This window comes from Montipora foliosa, chromosome 3 (genome assembly GCF_036669935.1).
Source record: "Montipora foliosa isolate CH-2021 chromosome 3, ASM3666993v2, whole genome shotgun sequence".
Classification (NCBI taxonomy): domain Eukaryota; kingdom Metazoa; phylum Cnidaria; class Anthozoa; order Scleractinia; family Acroporidae; genus Montipora; species Montipora foliosa.
In genome coordinates, this window is record NC_090871.1 from 71,167,342 (window position 1) to 71,176,220 (window position 8,879).

The window sequence follows — 8,879 nt, forward strand, 5'->3', positions numbered from 1 at the left end:
AAAGGTGTGATAAATCAATGTTTCATAGAAGCAGATGAAAGTTACAAGTAGAAGAACTTTACACTGTGTAAAATTGCCCAAATGCACATGTTGCAGTTAAAAATTAAATTCAGGAAAATAATTTTTAACCTAGGTTGAAAATAAATTACCTTTTGTCTCCTAACCATAATTTTTAATAATTGTACTAATGAGACAAGGGATTTGAGAATCAACCGAGATTAAAACACGTTAACTGAATTTAATTTTTACCTGCAGCACGTACATGTACATGTATATGATTTGTGGGTGTTTATGTCTCATTGCTGCATCTTACTAGTTTTACTGAATTATTATTTTCTTCTGCCCTAGAACACAATATTAACCTGGCGTGATATGTCAACCCAGAATGGAATCCTGTCCAAATTTGATTCAAAGAAGTTGTGGACAGTGCCCTCGAAGGACCAATATCTTCCTTCATACTTCAAGTGTCTTTGTGACGATTACTTAAAAGAAACCAACCCACGACGGGTATATCCAGGGGAGGTTAGTGACACCGTGGCTCACAGTATGGCATGACAGTCTGATTAAGATCTAAATAAATTACTGTTTAAACTAGTTCTCTGCATAAACTAACAGGGTTTCGTATTAGATTATATTCAAACTTGCGCATTGGTCAAGCGTGTCAAAACAGACTTGCCTTGATTCTTGTGTTTTTTTGTGGCTACTGCCTCCTACTGGAGACGAAGCCACAAATGCTATCACGTTGAGTCAGTGAGTGAGTGAGTGAGCAAGTGTAACAATAGAATACGAATGAGTTCTGCCAATTATGACCAAAGTGCCTCTGGACTTAGCATGAATTACCTCTGCAAACCGCATGTCTGTAGTTCATATGCAGTCCTTGACTGCCTATTTTTGTACTGCCCGGGTGTCCTATAAACTGACACAGAAAAATCTAAAATCATGACTTGATCTATATACATATTTCACCTATTGTCAATTGCTGCCGATGCTCGACACTGGTTTTCATGTACATGTAGATGGGGGGGTTTGTATTTGCACCCATGTATGTCTTGTGTTAAATAATTATTTTTGCAAGTCCAACTTACAGTGCAGCTCGGAGATAAGCGAACCAAAATATACGCAAAAAACGCGCATACGCAAAACGCGTAAACGCGTCAAAAAAAACGCGGATGCGCGTCAACACATACGCAAAAAGGCTCATTAGTATTTATGAGCTCTCCTTTTGTCTTTCTTTTGTCGCCTTGTCTTTGTTTAGTCTCAGTCGTTTGCGGTGTGGTGAATGTGAAAATAATTTGCGTGTTCTCTGGTCGGTGCGCAAGAAATCTCACCGTATGCTTATTCGAATGGCGCAAAGTCCTTCTGGCTGGATATTTGTGTTTCAAAGCCAGAAAAAAAAAATTCATCAAGTTTGCTTTTGGAGAAATATAAACCTAGCGACAAACTGCACACAAGAACCATTTTAACATCGAAATTTACATGAAAGCGTTGAGAGCGATATTATCAAAACAAACTTCGTGCCGGTGCATACGTTTAGTCGTAAACTAAAAACACTACTCGTAAGCAGAGGGCTCGTTATTAGCAGTTTTGTACAGCCATTCATCATTTAAAGTTGAGTATTTAACTCCTTCTGTCGTTTTGGATGTGAGTACTTAAGTAAAGCGTGACGCTCACCGATAGGTGAAAAAATACAAACATCTTTCGGGTCCAAGGCCGTTGCGTCTGTCACTCGTTAAACTGAACAACACAACTCTCTAGCAAAGGGCTCATCATTAGCAGTTTTGTACAGAAAGTCATCATTTAAGGGTGAGAATTTTGCAGCTTGAGTTGCTTTTTTGTAAATTCAGCAGTAAAGAATGATTTTTTGGTGAGGATTTTCAGCCCGACAGTGAAATCACACACTTTTGCCGGCACGTGACAATACGATTTTAATTCATGTAATATCCACATCTCCGGTCCTGTTGAGTAAGATTTCCTGATTTCAACGGGTACAATGCTTTCACTTCAGACACAATTTTTTTCTTCAAAGGCTCAATGATGCGCTGATCACATTTATTTAATTTTTCAGCAAGGAAAATTATCGGGTTAATTTTGGGCACGCGCCGGCGAGAGGCCATTGTGATGTGATTCGGGACATAATTCACTGATTCAAACGGTGAAATGCTCTCAGTACAAAGAAAAGATTTTTTAAGTAATGGTCCGGCTAAGAAGCAGGCAGCCCAGCGGCAAAAGTACTTAGAAGCTGCTGCTCCAATCGAGGCATCTGATTGGCTAATATCGGAAAATGTCGAAAAAAGATGAGAAAAAAATGAAAAAAAAGCCTTTTTTGGATTTCTTCTTCCCCATGCCCTTGATCTCTGTCTCTCGGCCAAATTTGGGCATTGTTCTATGCGCCATTCGCCAATCGGCAAATGGCGCATAGAATCTTGACGATATTTACAAACATAGTTTTTGAAGGCATAATGATTTGTTCTACGAAACAGAATCTAATTTTTTAGACGGCAAGTCGATTACATTTTTCATTGAAATTCAAATTTCGCGCTTTTAGCTGCTTACACCAATGGGAACAGCCGAACTTAATTTGATTAAAAATGTTGGCACATTTTAACTAACCGACGCTATTGCCGCGGGCTATTGTTTTTCTGCCTGCTTCTTAGCCGGACCATTACTTAAAAACTTTCTATGATATGCCAATCGAATTTAGTTGATTTTTCTACAAGGAATTATTGGACTTTGCACGCGTCGGCAAAAAGTCACCGTGAAGTGACTGTAAATACCCCGTCACGGCAAACACTGAAAAAAATCATGTCTTCGGTTTTTCGGGTCATAATTTGCTGATTTAATTTCGCTCGTCTCTCGAGACCTTTGCTGTATGTAAAGGGTATTAAACTTCGAAATAATGCCCTGTGGATGCTTTCATCGGCGGCATTTGCGGATCGAAATTGACAGTAATCAAAACAACAAACCGTATGCAAATTTTCGACTTGTCGGCAGTTACGCAATTTATTCTTTTGTTTCGCAAACAATACTGGAAAAGCAAAATTATGGTTACGAATAACAAAGGCACAGACGCGTATACGATACGCAATTTTAGACGCGTCAAAAAAAACGCGTATACGCGTATCGCGTGCGTTCATTTTGCGTCTGCGTTGTTCGCTTATCTCCGAGCGGCACTGTAATGTGACATACTTATTTACTTCTTCTATCCAACCTACAGTGCATTGGTCTTCAACCAAACAGTGTACCACCAACTTGGGTCATAGGATCCAACCTTCATGTGCATTTGGCAGGGGGAGTCACTGGGAGGTTGAATGCAAATGATTCCCCCTATGCTGTTCTGGGTAGTGAAATGGCTCCCCTACCTCTGATAGATATAAAAGGCAAGTATGGTTCTATACCAGTAACAGTTTAGGAAGTCTAAACAAAAGGAACTTATCAATGAATATAATATATTCTTCCAGTAATATTGTTCTGGTGCACCAACATGGTGATTTGTTTATTATTTATGATCATGGAAAATATTTTGGCCGATTTGTGTTCGTGGTACCCTGCAACAGCTGCATCATAGAATCACTGTTCGGCACTTTTAGCATCATGATTTTTATCTCACTCTCTCTTAAGCTAATTATGTAAAATAAAATCATGGTGCTCCAATCATGCAAAAACAGGGTCTTGTCCAACATGAATCACAACAGAGGTTAGCCAAAGGATTTTCATTGTTTGTTGATTTATATTTGTGAAAATCCATTTATTCATATTTGGATACTTTAAATTGAAGGAAAGTGAACCTTAATGGAACAGTTCCTTGTATTTCCCTACATACCCAAGACACCACTGTGAGCCTCAAGTCAAACATTATGATGACCAAATTTCTGTTATTCAAGTCGTATTCTGAAAATAAATACCTTGTACTGGGTTCGAGGTCCGTACTGAGACCCCTTGGGAGTGAAAGGGTTACAAAAACTATCTCCCTTAACCCCTTCACCCCCAAGAGTGACTTTATAGAGTTTACTCTGTCTAATGCCAGATGATTTTACTAGTCAAATAGAGACCCCTTGGGAGTGAAAGGGTTGCTTGACTTTTCATGATGATCTTTCCTGTTGTAACAAGAAACAAGACAGTGCAAAATAAACATGATCAACACCCAAATGAAACTATCAAGTTTATAAAATATATCCCCTGCATGCAAGAGTTGCTCTCTTTGTGATCACTGAACAAACATAACTGAAAATGTGGATGTTGAAACAGAAACAGAAATGGTGGGACAACATTATCTGGCAATAAAGATGTATTTTATTTTAATTAATATTTATTTTCAGATGAAGATCTTGACCATGGTGTGGCACTGAAGGAACTCATTGAGATTCAGCGACTACATATGGGAGAGAATTTTGTGCCTGCCTTGTTGATACTTGGAGGGATGGGTATGGCACTCCATTATGAAGAGCTTTCCCAGTTATATGATGGTGTGCCATTGATAATGGCTTATGGACTGCCTGTGTCTGGGAAGTCTTTGGCAGTACAAATTGCCATGTCCCTCATAGGAGAAACCAAGAGTATTGGAGGTAATGTGTTCATTATATTTCATCTGGTTATCAAATTATCGAATTACTGGAAATGGTTCTACCTCTGGGATTAAGGAGTCAAGAGCCAAATTGATCACTCATGTTTTTGTTGTTGTTTTCTTTTATGATGATAATAAACTTGTATAGCGCCGATATCAATATAGCTATTTTCATCAGCGCTTAAAACATAAAACTACATAAAACCTACTAAAACATATTAATAAAATTATGAAAAAGCTTTCTGAAATAAAAATGTCTTGAGTGTCTTTTTAAAAGGTGCTATTGAGGGGCTACTCCTGATCGCATAGGGCAGTAAATTCCATAGTTGAGGAGCAGCAACAGCAAAAGATCGATCTCCTAAAGTTGTTAAGGTCTTAAATTTCACAGGGTTTAGTAGCAGTCCATCACAGTCGGAGCGTAACTTGTATTTACATGCTTCTTTAAGATTAATAAGTTCTTGGAGATAAAAAGGCGCTAAGCCATTGATAGCCTTATACGTTAACAGTAATATCTTAAAGTCAATTCGAAATTTAACGGGCAGCCAGTGCAGATTATACAGCAGCGGTCTTACATGGCAGTACTTGGATTCCTGAAAAATTAACCTAGCTGCAGCATTTTGGACCCTCTGCAGTTTATTAAGCTGATAGGTTGGCAGGCCATAGAGCAGGCTGTTGCAATAATCGACGTGGCTTGAGACAAATGCGGGAATAAGCGTCTCAGTGGACCGCCTAGAAAGATATTTTCTAATTCTTCTTATATTATACAAGTAATAAAAAGCATTTGAGCAAGTATTATTTACATGAGAATTCATTGAAAGAGTCGAGTCTAACCATGCCCCCAGATTCTTAACTACTTCCTTTGGTCTAATTACGCTGCCTCCAATTATAAGATGATCAATGTTAACCTTGGCTAGTTGTTGCTTGGTACCTATCATTAGAAATTCTGTTTTATCTTCATTGAGAAGTAGTTTGTCATTGGTCATCCAATTGCGTATATCATCCACACAATGCTGAATAGCAGTGACAGCCTCAAATTGCCCAATGCTCTTATTTGGACTAAAGGACACATACAGCTGCGTGTTGTCAGCGTAGCAGTGAATCGTAGGGAGGTGCGCCTTGATAACGTCAAACAATTTGCTTGCATAAATCGTAAAAAGCAATGGTCCGAGGCAAGAGCCCTGCGGTACACCAAAGTCCAAATTCAAATTCTGAGATAAATTGCCTTGGACCATAACACGCTGTGATCTTCCCCTAAGGTAGGATCTAAACCATTCAAGTGCCATCCCAGATATACCAAATTTTGAGTGAAGGCGACTAAGTAAAACATTGTGATCCACAGTGTCAAATGCCGCACTAAGATCTAACTCTTTTACAGAGTGTACCCAGGCTGGAATGCTTAAGTTGGCATCTTCGAGAACGCTCCCATTTTGGTGGGATGATGTCTCGGATTTCAACACTTTAGAGGCCCTTACTGTCCAAACTTTTAACCAGGTGAATATATGTGTGTTACTAATAAGTTTTGTATTTTGTGGAAACTAAAATATTGGTCGAATGGTGAAAAAAAAAAACTTCGCCTTGTGTTCTATTAGACCTCACACATAGTTGAAAAACAACATATGTCGGTTATGCTCTCAGCCCTTCAATTATTGTAAATGGGTGTCAGTGATCATGTCATGCAAGATTATAAGGCACTGTTACTCTGCATGCCTTATCCCCCGATTTATCAGAATAGCAGCTTCTAGCAGCGTTCTAAGTGGAAGGATACCAAGTGAACATGAAATACTTATTGATTTGGTGTATTGATTTCATCAATGTAGTAGTTTATTGCAGCTTTTTTTCTGGGGGGAGGGGGGGACTTTCTTTGGAGTATAAAATAGTCTGGGAAATGTATAGCCCACACAAATCAAGTGCCATGCAGTAACTTTGAACTAAAACTAGTGTCAATTGATGATCATCATGGCAATTAGCAGGTGCCAAATGTGGTTTTATCAAGACAATGACAGTGCTTTGCTGATTAGAAGGTCGTTATCTCCAAATTGTGTACATATAAGGTATGACTGACTGTAACTGAGAAACTGTGCCTGCAGTTTATCCCAAAACAAAAACATATCAGATAGGAAACTTCCGTTTTAACAATAATATTTTTGTCTTGTATCTCAAGTGCCATAACAGTCTTAAAAGCAAACTGCAAAGCTGGAGAAGTTAAACCACCCAAGATCAGTCCCACTGATGACCATGAATCCTCAGTGCTTGTACCGAAAGAAAAAGGTGGACAAGGAGAAGATCTCAAGGTATACTGTAATTGAGTGTAAATTAGTCAGGGGCACCGAACAACAAGTTTTAGTAACTGTACATATCTCTTACAATAGGTGAATGCTAGTTCACATTAGGTTTTCATCACCAATCAAAGAATTTAAGGACGTTCGCGCGAAAATTTTTCAACATTGATTTTTTTCTGAAACTTTAACCACTGTAAGATAATAAGTTAGTTATGTCAGAAATGTAAAAAAAATGGGGGGTCACCGACTTCGTTTTGGAGATACCATGCCCGGAAAAACACCCAAAATGTGACTAAATCGGGCTTCGTTAGCGAATAAGGCCAGTGTCTGTAAACCCAAATATATTGCAATTAAATCTTTGAAGTGAAATCTTCTCTGCCAAATATTGTTTAAGTGGACTTATTAAGTGAATTTAGTCAACTGGTGAGGTTCCTTATTAAAGATCAAGTTCGCATTTAGCGACCACAGTTTCACGCGCCTTGCAGCCGCAAGATGGCAGGATTTGATGTCCCGTGAGCAGAAATCTTGAATTTTTTTTAACTTCCCACATTGATTTTTTGTTCATTTTTGGACAACGTGGAGATAATTGTAAATAAAATCCGTTTCTGGAAAGAAAAATAGGGGTCACCGAACGTCCAAGAGCGTTAAATCCAGGCAAAGCTATAGCAATGGCCTTTTGCCCTATCATTTCTCATTTTATTACTTAGCGCGCGCGCTCGTGTATGTGTATATGACGTGGCGTGTGCATTCGCGTGCGCAGTAAGGATGCGCAGAAACAATTGGCGCGAACGTCCTTAAGATACATACTCGCCTTTTCTTATTTGAAATGTGGCCTAAAAGATTCACGATGGCAAAATACTGAATAGCCCATGACTCTTTCGGAAGATATATATTTGCTGTTTTTGGCAAACAAAAATGTCAGGTAGCATTTTGGCAGACACATAAGGTTTTGCATGCCAGAATACACAGAAAACACACGAAAGTAATAAATGCAATTTTTTTTTCTGGCAAAGTCCGTTAATAAATAACAGTTCTATATCTGTGTCTGTAAAATGAATTTCAAAAACTTACGAAAGGTTCATAGGTTTCTTTTGTCTAGGAGATTAATAGAATGATGACTTGTACCAAAGATCATAATGATTGAAATTCTTCACTTTCTGAAGTCTCTTGGATAATGTGGGACATTGGCAAAAGTGATATGCTCATCTGACCTTTTGTAACTTTTGTAAATTCCACAGTAGTCTTCTTTGCTATACCTTACACTACAAGTTATAAACACTAAGAAATAATTATTATGAAATCACATGATAAACAATATTTCAGGTTTACTGTTGTCCATCATTACTGCTGTTTGTTTAAACATGGCAAACGCAATCATCCTTTCTTTCCATGGGGGATTAAACAATTGTCTTTCAATTTTGCGTTATAGAGTATTTACACGAATTGCAGTAGTGCCTTTTGAGAGAATCAGTGAAGTCCAGACTTTGAAGAAAAGCCTGGAGCTAAAGGCTGCATTGCAACCAGTTTTAAGGAGAGCAGTTCTAAGTGTGGGGAAACTGATTGAACTGAGAGATGACTTTAGAGAAATGAAAGAGGATCCCTTGTTCCTCAGTGAGATATCACCAGTACTGGAGTGCAGCGCTTTGGACATGCACACACAGTTAAACTTCACACTCCTTCTATATTCAGTTGGAAAGGTATGCAAATTTTGTTGTGATTGCATTTTCTCAAGAATGTGATGTGAACTGCAGTTGAAACTGTGAAGGACTGAAATAGGAGATCACTTATTTAAAGCAGTTTTGCATGCAACTTAAGCAGTTGCAAAGAGAAAGAATGAAAAATGGCTTGACAGGATTCAAACCCGTGAGCTCAGCAATGACCAGCATAGTGGTCTACCAACACTGAGTTTCCAAGTCAACTGTTAGCTTGTCATGATAATGATTCAATGTTCCTTTCATCTGCATCACTGAGTCTGGCAAATTTGCAAGGGAACATTTTGTACATTTCCCAATCGATGACTAGATAATTCAATATTAAAC

The 8,879-nt window shown here is 38.4% G+C and overlaps 1 pseudogene; it reads left to right on the top strand.

The window, feature by feature from the left end:
* Positions 1 to 8,408, top strand: part of LOC137998150 (spectrin beta chain, non-erythrocytic 1-like) — a 57,712-nt pseudogene extending 49,304 nt beyond the window's left edge.
* Positions 8,409 to 8,879: the final 471 nt, after the last annotated feature.